This window comes from Bos grunniens, chromosome 7 (genome assembly GCF_055505025.1).
Source record: "Bos grunniens cultivar Pamir isolate PY7600 chromosome 7, Bosgru_T2T1.0, whole genome shotgun sequence".
Classification (NCBI taxonomy): domain Eukaryota; kingdom Metazoa; phylum Chordata; class Mammalia; order Artiodactyla; family Bovidae; genus Bos; species Bos grunniens.
Genome location: NC_141171.1, coordinates 88,344,085 through 88,358,350, shown reverse-complemented (window position 1 = coordinate 88,358,350; position 14,266 = coordinate 88,344,085). Strand labels below are relative to the sequence as shown.

Here is a 14,266-nt window from a genome sequence, read left to right as displayed (position 1 = left end):
GCTGCGTTCTGTATAAGATAATGCCTTTATGTCATTACTTTCTCCCATTACATACATCATCCTGCATCCAGCATATCATGGTGAAGAGCATAGGTTTTAGAGACACACAAAACTTGTTCTGGCCTGAGTTCTGCCTGCTACTAGCTGTGTGACTCTCCAGCAAGTAACTTGACCCCTCTGAGCCTTGCTTCCCTCATCAGTAGAGGGGAAGATTGAAAAATAGTACCTGCTTCATTGGGTCATTGAAATAATTAAACTGGGGGATAACTGTAAAGTACCTAGCACGTGATGAGTGCCCGAGAAATTTACCTGTTAGTTATCCCTGTTAAGACTCGAGGTCTTTGAACCATTAGTTATTATAGTTAATGTGATTTCTGTCAAAACAACTAAGCACCCTAAAGAATGGTACCTGAACCTTCATTTCCAGTGCATTGTTACCCGCTTGAAAGGGTATCAGGGAGGTGGAAGGAAAAGTGGAACACAGTAGAGCCTGTATGCATGCTTACGACTCTTTGTGATCCCATGGCCCACCAAGCTCCTCTGTCCATGGAATTTTCCAGGCATGAATACTAGAGTGGGTTGGTCCTTTCCAACCCAGGGATCAAACCCGAGTCTCTTGCTTCTCCTGCACAGACAGGCAGATTCTTTTACCACTGTGCCAGCAGGGGAGCCCGAAACAGAGTAGAGTTGGGGCACAAAGGAGCCTTTGGAAGCTAACAAGGGGCAAGAGAATCATTTCTAAGCAAGAGCCAGGATGACAGAGAATGGCTAGTGAACAGGGAAAAAAATCACACAGAACATTTGCAGGGCAGGGCTCGTGCCAAGGATGGGGAGAAGTAATTTCCCAATTTCTCATGCTTGTGGGACTGACTTTCAAATGTATGTTCCTGACCAAATTATTCTGAACTACTTGTCACCATTTTTATCACTTCTAGCTTGCAGCTTATTCTCACACTACAATTTCAAGTCTCTCCACCTGCATTTTTTTTTTTTCCACCTGCATTTTTTGTTCTTACCTGTGAGTTACCTTCATCAATTAGGCAATAATCTTAGCCTCCTTCATATGGTACCAGTTGTTACTGTGCTTCTGAAACAGCCAGATTTTTAAATGAGTTTTGTCCTCATATGACTCTTTCTGCAAACAGAATGTACTTAGAAATCTGTTATATCTGTTACATCAAGAAAAAAGATATATGAAAATCAGGCATGCTTAACCTAAACCTGTTTACTTAATGTGTTTGTATTTAAAAATTTCAGTTTTCCACTTTGAGAGGATAGGAGAGACACACACCCAAATTTATTTGTATGACTTGCTCTAAAAAAGATATTTACATATTTGAGTGACTACCAGGGAGAAATATTTGCCAAAGAACCCAGTTACGACCTAATATAGTAAGTTAAGGCATAAAGATTATTAAATGTCTTAAATTCTTTTCTTCATCAGACCTGGCACAATAACAGTTTTTGCCAGCAAACAAAATTTCATGTAATTATCAGTGCAGTATCTGGAGCACAAATTAAAGACAATTAGCAATATTCTCCTGCTAATAGAATAGGAGAATCCCCTTATGACTAAAGGGGATTAGTCATAGCTGTTACATTTTGTAACTTTTTCCCTTTTCTTATGTCCCTATCTCCATTTCCTTACATGACTTATGATTATTTTAAGTGGGCTCAGAAAAAAAAAAAAGAAAACTAGAGAAATATGTTCAGTATAGATGCAATCTCCGACAACTTCTACGTACTGAGGTTTTTAAACTAAACCTGATATTTTCTAAACTAAACTGTAAAAAAAAGAGGTGCGTTGATTTTCTCAAATGACTCTTTTTTAAAAAATGAAGTTTTACTCCTTAATTTTCCTAGTTTTTCTCTATTTTAGGTTTTTAGAATTTTAACTAAAATTTTCAATGGAATTTTTACTGTAATGTTCCTTCAAGGTAATATCCAGAATATTAGGGAATAAAAGGGCTACTTACGGTGCTAAACTTGAGAGTTGCAGCCTACTAACCTAGTATAAAATTTATTGAAGTTGAGATAGATTCAATGTTTAAATGTGAGGAATTGGATAACATAGAAAGACAAATAAATTACTTCAAGAAAATATTTTTTGGATAAATTCTAAGCCAAGAGTTAGAAGAGAGTCATCCGAGCACACTTTTCTTCTGTCATCTTCACAAACAGAACTTCCAGACTTGCCAGTTGCTTGTATGCATGTCAAGCAAATACAAATTATTTGAGAGGAAACTATGCTTTAAATACAATAGAAGCATTATCCATGTTAGACGGTGAATATCTGGGACCTTTTTTTAAAATTAAGTGATTAAAAAGTTCAATCAGTGCCAAAGTGTTGGGTTTTTTTAAATCTCTAAATCCAGAATAAACCTGGAAATAACTCATGATGGTGATGATGATACCACTTTTCCCTCAATACCATTTAACAGGTCACTGCTAAATTCATATTAAATTTTTTCATTAAACTAATTTTAGAAAATGAATCAGTAAATAAAAGTAGGATATATCATGGCAATGCATTAGGACACAGCAGTGCACCTCAGAATTCGATCGCAAGGTATTTTGACGCAGCCTGTGCGTGCCTGTTCAGAGGTTACCTCTGCATATAAATTAAGTCACTCTTTTGTTATTCATAAAATCACCAAGAGGAAAAGTTTTTATTCGAGAGTTGAAATTAACTGAAAAAGAAAGCCAGAAGGGAAAAGTGACAAACTACTTCTGCAAGATTCCAAATCAAAGAAAGTATAACCAAAGAGCTCAGATGTATGTTTAACAGCTGTGACATCAAGCCATTCCTTTCTGTTCTGTTCCTGTCAGTTTGAAAACAATTCACAAATGATCGCCCAGCTCTGTAGACGAATCATAGAGATAGGACACAGCACATTTTCTGTACATTTCATGTGGTGTGGGCCATTTTACACTTTATAGCTAGATCTGTTTCTTTATTGCCAACAAGATATTATCTGAACTGCCATGTAACTATGCATTAGTTTTTACTTTAGTGAGAAGTCCAGGAGAGCCCAAAATGTTCATAAGGCAAAGGGTAACTGTCTACTCTTGAATTCTGTCTCTGATTTAAAAACTAAGCTCTGAACTTGAGGGCTTCGAGACTTCTGTTGTTTCAGTTCTAATTTGTGTATCTCATACAATTTCCATGTAAAACTGTAACTTAGAAAAATTTCAATGCTTATATTTATCGTGTCTCACTCTGGGTGCAAGTTGGCACCAAATAGCACCTTCCACCTCTGAGTGCATGCACACATCATTCTGCGTGCTGCAGATGCCCTTGTGCTCTGCAAATGCACAAACTTTCTGACATTGTATTACTGAGAAACCAGCACCAAAAATATTAACATTATAAATAGACCGTATATACGTCATAAACCAAGAAGTTTCTTCCGAACTGTAGATTAAAGAACATGTTGCTAATTGTTTCAAAAGCCTTGTACTTTGCAGTCTAGACTTCCTTTAAGATTGTAATTTATTCATTTAAAATGAGCTCCTTCAAAAATTATTATAGTAAAAGTATTTTTAAAGCTTACATCCCAGATAGTCTTATTGAAGACAGGTGGAACCCCCGCCCCCACCAAGAATAATGACTTTGTTTGGAAGGGGGAAAAAAAAAATAACAACATAGTTAAAGTAAATGAAATCCCATAATATGGAATATGTATTTGTGTTTCTTTTGAAATATGTTGGACCACTAATAGGAATAAGAGAACCGCTCTAAATGTTTGGATATTTGACTTTTAATTTTAAGTTGGAACAGCTTAGCTTAAGAAATCACTAACATTTAAATAACATTTCAACAAATGTAACTGTTTGGAAACTACAAGGGAGACAGCCTCCTGCCTTCTGTCTTCCAAGGATTGATTTGGAAGGCCCTGAGGGAGAAAATATTGGAGTTGGGAGGTAAAACTGAAGCCATTGTGGAAAGGAAGAAGTTACACTCTTCCTGTTATGACAGGAAACATAGACAAATGTGCTTCCTGAGCATTTGCTCAGCAGGGAATGAAGTAGTCTTTGACCTTTACCTTAGGTACATTCTGGCTTTGTTAAACTAGTAAACATGTTTTTGACCCCAAAATATTAATCTGGTTTATTTGATTCTTTTCAGACTCAAATGATGTATTTCATGTATACAAGATAAAGAGAAATAAGTATTTGTTTCATGACTGCATCTGCAGATTGAATTTAGAATGTAAATCAGCCTCTTAAGAAACGAAGCAGACCTCAAGAGCACGTATTAAAAAATGTAAAACATATTGCATTATATCTAGTCTCTTTTTAAAATCCAAAACATTCTTAAGCTTGAAAGTGGACCACAATGAAATCTTTTAAATCCTAAGTGTAATCATTATAGCTTATCATCTTCCTTGTCCCCATGTATATAAATATATCAGAAATCAGCCATGACAAGTTTTAAAACTCAGACTCTGCATTTGCTAATAGATACTCAATTTTAACCCCATGCTTTTATTACACTTCCTCAAAATAGCGTGCAAGGCACAAGATTTAAAGGCCCGTTCTGAGGGTTGGGGTGTTGACTTAGGGTGAGGGGGTCTGTAGAGTTCTAAATTCCATACGCTGAGCCCCCCTATTTTAATCCTTTTGTGGTGTTCAGAATTTTAGGATTGCCTGCAACCCTTTGGAAATCCTACTGCATTGCAGCGAAACGGGGCTCAATTTGCTGGAGGCTAACGAGGACAATAGTCCTCTTTGCAGCAGAACACACTGCTGTCTCATCCTCGCAAGTTATGCTGGAGGGTTACAAGCACATGGTAGCACTCTGCTTAAAAGAGTCCCTCTCTGCTCTTTAAAGAGCCTTTCATTTATGGTGGCAGGCCCCGTCATTGTATAAAGGAGCGCTTGTCTAGAACACAAGTCTGCAGTGGCCCTACTTCCTCCCACCGAAAGTAATCATCAGGCCTAAAGCTCGCAAGCCTTTCTAATGACAGACTGAATTAAACAAAATAAAATTGAAGAGGAAGACTTTAGAACAGTCACACCATTACTTACTGTCAGGAACAAGCCGGGGGAAGAAAAAGAGCATTTAAGAGGGCATTTCCCTTTTTTTTTTTTTCAATTAAAGATTGTCGTGGCAGACTCTTGACTCCATCGCTAACTCTTTAAACACAGAGGAAGACCTAGATGCTCTCTGGATTAGAGAGCGCATTGTATCCGCCAACTGCCCATCTCATTCCTCATTAGTCACTCCATTTCCTTAACTGGGAGGAAGCGGAGAGATTCTCTAGGCTGTGGGTGAGGAGGGGTGGATCTAAAATATTTTCGTAAGATGACAGTAGTATTCATCGTGACTCTCTTTGGGAAAAACAAAACAAAACCTGATAAAACCTCAAAACTTTGAAAATAAAAGTAGCTGGGTTTATTAGTCCCAAACTATGAAACTACTGTTACTTTATGAGTTGAAATGAGTAAAAAGTCCTCCACTCATTGAGCAGTTCAATTAAGATCAGGATGAAAAATTCTGATTGGTGGGAAGAAACACCGGAGATCCATAGATAAAGTCACCCTTACTCCCCTTGGTAATACATCTGAAGTCATTTAGAGTTAGGTCTCCATTATTCTCATAAATGTGAATAGCTGCTATTTCCGAAGGTCTTTTTCCTTTCATTTATTCTTGCCTATAAGGTGCAAGGACTCCCACCGTTAAAATGTGGCAGAAAAGTTCTCCTGAGGTGACTTTATGAATGGAGCCAGGATTGGGAGGGTGAACAGAGGCCTGCGTGTGGCGTGGAGACTCATTATTAAATGCCCTTTCTGTTACCCAGTCGTCTAGCTAATTTCCCTGCCCTGTAGGAAATGACACAGGACTTGTCCTCTGTTTTAGAACTTGTTATTTACATCGACTGTGAGTAAATCAGAGACCCACCTCTTTTATTCCGGCTGTAAACAGGCTTGTATTTGCTACCAACCAAAATGCTTCTCATTTTGTGAAATTTAAATAAACATCCATAAATATAGAACAAGTGTGTGCCCGCTAGTGCATACGTGTGGTTCTCACTGGCTTTGGCGGTCCTGTCTGGGGGTCTGAGGACAGAGGTGACTGTGGAGTCCACACAAAAGGAGCTTTGGTTTATTGTCAGAACCTAGAAACCAACTTCTCAGTGTTAGTATTCTAGTTTAGTTTTTTTTTTTTTTTCCACTTTAGCCTAGAAAGCTATCCTTATACTAATTAATAAGTTGTGCCAGTACTCTGTTTCTTCTGCTGCTCAGAATTGCTGACAGTTCTTGTTGTACAATGCTTGATGAGTGGCTGTCGAGGTCCATGCTGTGCTGTCTTTCAGCCCCTAAAACACACTGTTATCTAAAAGAGGGAAGAAACGCCAACTAATGGGAAGAAAGATGGATGTTGTGTGAAGAGGGCTCTATTTCTGGTTCATCAAGGACTAGTTTTGTGACGCTGGAATAAGGCAATCCATGCCTTTGTTTGCAGTATCATCTGAGAAATGGGGATGATAAACTGTGCCAAATAATAACTTCAAAGAGATGCTGTCAGATGTAGCAAGATAGCTTATAAAGTCTTTGAACTTCTTAGAAAAAAGTCACCAAAGTCAACACTCTTATCTAAAAACACTTATAAAAAATATATGCTCCAATTTCACAACAAGCCCCCACACAAACTGGACCCAATCCAGTTTTTCTCCTATTCATTTTTACCAAATGTATGTTTAAAAACATACTTACAGTAAACTGTAAGCTAATGTGACAAAAAGAAAGAAAAATAACTACGTGAAATTTTCTCCCTCAGTGGCAAACTTCCTATTAGCATAGTTTGGGCTTGCATAGAGATTCAGTTTGAATTACAAAAAAAATGAGTAATTATTCCATCCATCTATCCATTCATTCATTCAACAAATATTGAGTGAAGCGTTGTTCTGGGACTTCAGTTTACAAGAGCAGACAGGAGATGTTCCAGCCTTCAAGTGAAGCTTGAGGTTTAGTTGAGAGAGAAACTCTTAAACATGATGATGGTGAAACAAGCTAGCAGATCTTAGGAGAGCAGTCTTTTACAGTTTATAACAAGAAGTGACTGAGCCTCACACTTCAGAAAAAAAATATTATCTACCTTGTATCATGTTTCACAGTCAACACGTCACTGACACTGTGTGTTCCTTAGTTTAACTCTCATCATTACTCTGTAGGATGCCTGTTATTACCTTCATTTTACAGATGAGGATACTGGGGGACTGATAAGTTAAACAATTTCCCCAAGGCCAAGGGCACACGGATCGTACATGGCAGAGCTTAGACTTGATTTTCAGTTCCCATGTTTTTGCTTCCACACCACAGAGCTTCAGTAACAATGTATAGATACTGCTTCTTTCGAAATATTTTAACAATGTGAATTTGTTATTTTATCAATCTGGACAGTTGTTTTTCTGTGCTATACATAATTTAATACTGTCCACTACACTTCTTTAGAGTCTTTTTTATATCTCTTCTAACTGCAAAAAGAAAGTGATGTAGTTTTATTTCTTGGAATATGAAAATTAGAAGTGATTATGGTAATGTATTGACGAGACTGAGTAACCAAAATATAAAGCATTCTGCAGAATGAAATTGCAGAAATAGATTCTGTTGGAAATCATATTTCATTCACTCTAAACTTTCCCTTCACCTGAAGGTCTGTGCTACCTAGGCATAGAATCTGAACATCTAAAATCTGGAATAAATATTTTAAAGATCTCTAATCCAGCTTCTTGTTTAATTCAGGAACGCCTTCTACACCTTCCTTGATATGCAGCCCTACTTGAACATATTCAGGAAAGAACTGCTTCTTAACTTCATGAGGCTAGGTCCTCTGTTAGACAGTTCTCATCACTAGGTTTCCCTGTATGTTGAACCTCGATGATTTTCAGCAGTGCTTGCTAACTCTGCTCTATAGAATAAGACAGAATAACTCATCTGCCTCTTCACATGGCCACAAAGTCTGCAGATCTTCTTGGAAAGTGTTTGGCATTTCTGGCTTAAACATTCCAGATTCCTTCAATGATTTCTCCTGCAAAATTATTCTCAGACCATATGTCGACTTGTTTGCCATCCTATAGATGCTCTAATTTTGTCGGTATCGTTAATGTCTTCTTAAAATTCTCAGAGCTGAATATAGTACCAAAGATTAGTTAGTGCTGACTAACAGAGATCATTAGGATAATTAATTCCCACTGTGAAACACTATAACTTTAGAACCTTTTCCCATAATCAGCTATCTGTAGAGGGAGTTATATATGGACAGAGACTCTGCCATCTATTGGGTTATCACCTGGGCTTGTCTTGTATGCAGATTTGATAAACATGCCAGGTACATCTTCCTTTATACCAATGGTAAAAATGGTGCCTCGGACAGGAAAGTTACTGAACTCCATAGCCATTGCAAGAGACTGTCTTTAAACTTAACACTGGTTGATTAATTCATATTTAAACCATCTAAATTGCTACCATCTAATCTCAAATCTATAGTATTGTGATGAGAATTTCATCAAATACTTTGCCAAACGCATGTTCTTTAAAAATCTGAACTCATTAGAAAGTTCAGTAAATTTTTGCTCAGTTGAATGCAGTCATTTGAACTCTTAGATCCTCCCCCTTTACTTTTGTTTCCTGTGATTGTAAAATTTAGTTTTTGCCTTCACATTTGTCTGTCTTTCATGGTGAGTCATCAGGGCAAGGAATAAAGTCCACTTTTTTCTGAACTTTTTGAATTATTTTTTTCTTACCTCAGGAAAAAAATAATATATTAAAAACACAAGTTTTTAAAAGTATCTACTTTTAGTGGAAAATTTCATTGAGACATTCAGAGTTTAAAACACCATTCTAAAATCCATTCGTTCATTGAGTATCTATTGGTCAGTCTTGTGAGGCCAGACATGGGGTCTTCAGGGGGAGGCAAACTCAGACAACCAGTCAACTCTGCAATATTAGAATAAGTCTCATAATAAAGGTTTGTCAAAACTTCTATAATTAATTAATGTGCCTTTTCTCAATTTAAAATTCTAATTTCAAGCCCTGATTCATACCTAATAAGTTCTAGAGTAATTGTCAGCATGACATGTGTGATCCCTGCCCTTACGCTAGGATTTAAAACCCAAGGCTAACATACAACTTAATACTGAAATGTCTTAATAAAACATCATCAGTATTACATTTGGGACTGTTTCAAGAGGTAAAGAAAAAAACATAAAATGCTCAATGTTTACAGAGTCGTCTTGCTTTCCATATATATGTTACATGTGAAGTCTCTTTGATTTTGAAAACTGAATGTAAATTCAGTGCCCACTTAAACAGTATTGGTTTTATTCTCTTCTTGCTGCACCTTGATTGATGTCACACTAGAAAAGAGCATCTCTTTGCCTAACTACTGTAAAAACAGTTTTCCATGTCACCTAAGGTTCGAATATGTTTTTGAAGTAGAAATGGACTTGTCCCCATTACGAACTATTCTTAACTTATGAAAAATGTAATCATTACAATACATTATTATATTTAAGTGTAAAAGCTCTGAATTGCAATCTTTGTCATTGAGTGGCATATTTTAAATGAAGAGTAATATCCCAGTTCTCTTAAGAAAGCTTAATGCTGAAAAACAATTTTATCTAACTGTGAACAATGAGAAAAAGCATTATAAAATACATTTTGAGTATGCTATGAAGAATATGAACATAATACAGAATTAAATTTAGCACAATTAAGAGTAGATTTTGAAGATATTTTCTTGAATGCTTTAATGCAGTTATCATCATTTCAGTCTGCAGTTTTAATGAAAAGAAGCTATATGCACTGACTTTTTTGACAGGTATTATTAAATAAGTATGCATTATCCAGCAGCCTATTTGGTTACACAAATGTTGAGGAGCACCTAAAAGTAAACACAAATAGTGGCTTTAATGATATTTCTGTGCTGAAATGTACTTTGATGGTGAGTGTTGTAACGTGCTAAATTCTGAGGTTTGAGTACAACAGAAACCATACTGTATTGAGACATTCCACCTACAGTTTGTGGTCATGAAAGTCTGATTAAAAGTGGTTTTAGATATATGAAAGTATTTTGGGTCAGTGCCTTCTGCACTGAACGCCTCTGTAACCTATTTCACTAAACAAATACCAATGTGCAGGTATGTCTGCATAACTAAACATCTAGAGAATTATTAAAAGACATTTTGTATAAATCTAATTAATAGTAATGATTTTTATCCATTCCAAAAGATAGTCTTAATTTAGCTCATCCCTAATCATGACTCATCTGAATGAACCAGAATAAAAAAAGCTTCTAAAGTAGTATGATAATCAGATATGAAAACACTAGCTGTATTTTATTTGAAGTACTTTTTAGTAAGCCAATCAATAAACATAAAATAGAAGGTGAGACATTGGCAGATATTAAAAAGAAAAATTATCCAAGTTGAAGCATAAATAACGTATATTAGTAGATTTTGACTAGCTGATGTCAGCTGGTAAATACCTAAATGCTGTATTTTCCAAAGAATGATCAGTGGAGATTCCATAGTTCAGTTTTATCTTTCTATCAGGAAGACAGTAGTAAGATCTTCAAATAACCTTGATCAGTAGACTCTGAGCCACTAAGACAGGTATATTTGTAAGTTCATTTCCTATAAGTCAACCAAGAAAGGGATAAAAACAGATTTATTGAGCTTCTACTTTAAATGCAAAGCTTAACTGAACTGAATATTGTACATATGTTATATTATATAATCCTCTCAGCAACCCCAAGAGTAGGCGCTATCACCATTTTATAAATGAAAAGTCAAACTCGGAGAAAAATCAAATTTGAAGAAGTTAATTTCTCATGACTAGTAAATAGCAGATCTGCCTTAAAATCTAGGATCCCCTGAATCCATACCCCATGTTCTTCTCTTTCTGTCATGCTGCCTTCCATGCAGATGTGATATCAGAATATAATCATTATTAAAGTATAGGTTTATCTTTTTAAAGTTCCATTTATGAGTTGCTTAATGAAAATTTGGTGGGGAAAGCTATCACAGTATTTTTTTTTCAAACTTTTTTAAAGATTTTTGGGTTTTTTTTTTATTTTTTGATGTGGACTATTTTTAAAGTCTTTACTGAATGTGTTACAGTATTGCTTCTGTCTTATGTTTGGGTTTTTTGGCCCTGTGACATGTGGGATCTTACCTCCCTGACCGGGGATCAAACCCACACCCCCCGCATTAAATGGCAAAGTCTTAACGACTGGGCAGCCAGCCAGGGAAGTCTCCACAGTTTTATGTAACATATATCACTTTGATATTTCTAAAAAACAGCAAAATAGTTTTTCCTTTTTAGATAATTGCCCATATGTCTGCTGTCTGGGCACTGGGGTACAGTAGTGGACAAAATAAAAATGGTACATGCTCTTGTGGAATGTGCAGCGTAGTGGAAGACAGACATTAAGCCAGTTATCACCCGGAAAGTCATGCAAGTTATAAAAGGTCAGAACTATAACAAAAAATAAAAGGTGATAGGTAAAACAAGTATTAACAAAAGGGGGAGCGGGGAGTGAGGAGACCAGGAAGTCAGATTTTCTGTCTGCTAGTCCACACTTCCTGTCAACACATTTATTTAGGAGTGTGGGATAGGGGGTGTTCACAGTCAACTCGGTGGTCTGTAGTTTGGGTGGCTGAGTTTACAATGAGATCGGGGACCCAGGAAGGGGAGCAGATTTGAGGTTGAAGATGAAATTTGGGCTTTGGGAGTACGACATTCCTAAGACTTGTAGATAGACACAGGAGTGGAGGACATCCATTGGGTTTCTGGAGACAGATAAGGAGTAGGACTCTAGCTTTAGGAATTACAAGCAAGTAGGTAAAGATGGGAGAAGGCAATGGCATCCCACTCCAGTACTCTTGCCTGGAAAATCCCATAGACAGAGGAGCCTGGTAGGCTGCAGTCCATGGGGTCGCTAAGAGTCGGGCACGACTGAGCGACTTCACTTTCACTTTTCACTTTCATGCACTGGAGAAGGAAATGGCAACCCACTCCAGTGTTCTTGCCTGGAGAATCCCAGGGATAGAGGAGCCTAGTGAGCTGCTGTCTATGGGGTCGCACAGAGTTGGACACAACTGAAGCGACTTAGCAGCAGCAGCAGGTAAAGATGAGGCTGTGAAATTGCTGCACTCAATATGCCAGCAAATTTGGAAAACTCAGCAGTGGCCACAGGAATGAAAAAGGTCGGTTTTCCTTCCAATCCCAAAGAAAGGCAATGCCAAAGAATGCTCAAACTACTGCACAATTGCACTCATCTCACATGCTAGTAAAATAATGCTCAAAATTCTCCAAGCCAGGCTTCAGCAATACGTGAACCGCGAACTTCCAGATGTTCAAGCTGGTTTTAGAAAAGGCAGAGGAACCAGAGATCAAATTGCCAACATCCACTGGATCATGGAAAAAGCAAGAGTGTTCCAGAAAAACATCTATTTCTGCTTTATTGACTATGCCAAAGCCTTTGACTGTGTGGATCACAATAAACTGTGGAAAATTCTGAAAGAGATGGGAATACCAGACCACCTGACCTGCCTCTTGAGAAACCTATATGCAGGTCAGGAAGCAACAGTTAGAACTGGACATGGAACAACAGACTGTTTCCAGATAGGAAAAGGAGTACGTTAAGGCTGTATATTGTCACCCTGCTTATTTAACTTCTATGCAGAGTACATCATGAGAAACGCTGGACTGGAAGAAACACAAGCTGGAATTAAGATTGCCGGGAGAAATATCAATAACCTCAGATATGCAGATGACACCACCCTTATGGCAGAAAGTGAAGAGGCACTCAAAAGCCTCTTGATGAAAGTGAAAGAGAAGAGTGAAAAAGTTGGCTTAAAGCTCAATATTCAGAAAACGAAGATCATGGCATCTGGTCCCATCACTGCATGGGAAATAGATGGGGAAACAGTGGAAACAGTGTCAGACTTTATTTTAGGGGCTCCAAAATCACTGCAGATGGTGATTGCAGCCATGAAATTAAAAAACGCTTACTCCTTGGAAGGAAAGTTATGACCAATCTAGATAGCATATTCAAAAGCAGAGACATTACTTTGCCAACAAAGGTCTGTCTAGTCAAGGCTATGGTTTTTCCAGTGGTCATGTATGGATGTGAGAGTTGGACTGTGAAGAAAGCTGAGTGCCGAAGAATTGATACTTTTGAACTGTGGTGTTGGAGAAGACTCGTGAGAGTCCCTTGGACTGCAAGGAGATCCAACCAGTCCATTCTAAAGGAGATCAGTCCTGGGTGTTCTGAGGACTGATGCTAAAGCTGAAACTCCAGTCCTTTGGCCACCTCATGCGAAGAGTTGACTCATTGGAAAAGACTCTGATGCTGGGAGGGATTGGGGGCAGGAGGAGAAGGGGACGACAGAGGATGAGATGGCTGGATGGCATCACTGACTCGATGGACGTGAGTCTGAGTGAACTCCGGGACTTGGTGATGGACAGGGAGGCCTGGCGTCCTGCAGTTCATGGGGTTGCAAAGAGTCGGACATGACTGAGCGACTGAACTGAACTGAACTAAGGTAGTAGATAAAACTGAACTGACCTCTGCAAGATAAGTTGGATTTGAAGATGAGGAGGGAAATTTTAAAGCCTCACCTTTGATAATAATAATTCAGTCAGTCAGGATTTCCCTTGGTAGATACTTCAGAGACCTTGTTTTGAAGAATGACAGCAAGTGCTCCTCAAAATAAATAAATAAGCAAAGAAGTAAACATTCTGTCAACAATAAGTTTGGAAAGCAGGTTGAAGTTTTTAAAAGTTGCTCAGCCCTTAAGATACCACTGTGCCTCATTTCCTACACGTATTGAGCCATTGAACTTTGGTCTTAGGAGAATTTTATAGAAATACTGTTCTCCAAAAACCTGCTGGGAAGCACTGGACCACGAAGTGTGCAGACGTATGCTTAAGAAAGTTCATGGTTTTGGGTGGGCAAAGCGGAGTTTACTGAAGACTGAAATTGGGAACAGTGAAATGCACGTTTGTAGTTGGTAGCATTGGCAGGTAGAAGTGTTTGAAGCCAGAGGAGCTCTTGTAGCCGACTCATCAGGAAGAAGAGGCAGTGACAAGAGTGAGGTTTTGAAGATTAGGATGAAATGAGGGAGTGGTTTCAGACAGGAAGATTGCCTAGGACAGGAAGCTGATAAAGACGGGAATGATAAAGACGCCTGGGAAATAAGACGAGGAAGCGTGAACCTGAGAAACATTTTGAGGAAAGGAATTATGGGGTTTG

General features: G+C 37.9%; 1 protein-coding gene across 50 annotated transcripts in view; it reads left to right on the top strand.

Annotated features, from left to right (window-relative positions):
- The window catches only part of MEF2C (myocyte enhancer factor 2C), a 179,155-nt gene that overhangs the window by 81,112 nt on the left and 83,777 nt on the right, over positions 1-14,266 (top strand). The window lies entirely within an intron of this gene.